The sequence below is a fragment of the Alligator sinensis genome, unplaced genomic scaffold (assembly GCF_000455745.1).
Source record: "Alligator sinensis unplaced genomic scaffold, ASM45574v1 scaffold285_2, whole genome shotgun sequence".
NCBI lineage: Eukaryota > Metazoa > Chordata > Crocodylia > Alligatoridae > Alligator > Alligator sinensis.
In genome coordinates this window covers 163,162-164,493 of record NW_005842384.1, presented here as the reverse complement: position 1 = coordinate 164,493, position 1,332 = coordinate 163,162, and the positions used below count along the sequence as shown (strand labels likewise).

Below are 1,332 nucleotides of genomic sequence, written 5' to 3'. Positions count from 1 at the left end.
TTGTGGGCTGTTCTAATTAAAACACCGGCAGCATCTCAGGTATTCAGCATCGTACGCTTCAAGATGGTGGTGGGCGTGTTTTAACTAAAGGTCGTTCGATGAGCTCTCATCCATGTGGGAACAAATGACATGGCCAGGAGTAATCCAGACCAGTTCAGGAGTGACTACAGGGCTCTGGAGGCTGGGCTTAAGGGGTCAGATGCCCAGGTAGTTTTTTCTTTTGTGCTCCCTGTTGCAGGCCACGGTTCTAGGAGGGAAGGATGTATCGAGGAAGTAAACTGATGACTCTGGTGGTGGTGCTACTGAGAGGGCTTCATATTCCTTGACCACAGCATGCACTTGAGGGAGAGAGGACTCCTGGGAAGGGATGGCATCCACCTCGCATGGAAAGGTAAGTCCCTGTTCTTGCCCAGGATGGCCAATCTTCTGGACAGGGTTTTAAACTAAGATTTCTGGGGGATGGGGATACACTAATTCAAGCATGCCCAGGGACTGTCACACAAGAAGGTTCCATAGATAGGGACACTAGGAGAGCCACTCTTGCAGGAACTGAGGGAATAGTTCTCCTTCAGCATGACAGGAAGTCGAGGGCCTCAGAAGGAGGACTCAGGTGCCAGTACAATAATGCCAGGAGCATAGGGAACAAGCAGGATGAGTTATCCCTCCTGCTCTCCAGTGGGCATTATGATCTAGTAGGGATTATGGAGACCTGGGGAGACTCCTCACATGATTGGAGTGTAGCCATGGAGGGCTACATCCTGCACAGAAGGGACTGAGTAGGGAAGAAAGGTGGAGGTGTAGATCTCTACATGAAGGAGCAGTACACCTTCTTGGAGGCTGACATTAGCTCCAAAGAAGGATGGCCTGAAACCCTCTGGGTCAAACTGCAGGGGGTGGGGAGGCGGTGGGTGCATGGTGAGAGGAACCTAATTGTAGTTATATACTACAGACCACCAAACCAGGTGGGGAGGAACTTGAGTTAGAGTACACATGAGCACATGACATGACTGTCATGGGCGACTTCAATTATCCAGATATCTCTTGGGAGGAACACTCAGCAAAGTCGGATCAGTTGCATTCCTTCCTAACCTGCATTGAAGAGCTTTTCCTGATGCAGGAGGTGTATGAACCAACCAGAGGTAACGCTCTTCTAGACTTGGCCCTGGCCAAGGGGGATGACCTGGTGACTAACATAAAAATAGAAGGTAGCCTGAGTGACTGCAACCATGAAATCAACATGTTCACTGTCTGTTGCAAGGCAGACAAATTAGATAGCAGGACTGAAGTTTTGGACTTCAAAAATGCAAATTTCAACCAACGGAGGTGACTAGT

General features: G+C 49.4%; 1 long non-coding RNA gene across 2 annotated transcripts in view; it reads left to right on the top strand.

The window, feature by feature from the left end:
* Nucleotides 1–249: 249 nt before the first annotated feature.
* Nucleotides 250–1,332, top strand: part of LOC112551218 — a 49,760-nt gene continuing 48,677 nt past the window's right edge. For both annotated transcript variants that reach the window (XR_003095430.1, XR_003095429.1), the window contains exon 1: nt 250–391. This is a non-coding gene — a long non-coding RNA (uncharacterized LOC112551218). The remainder of the gene's footprint in view (nt 392–1,332) is intronic.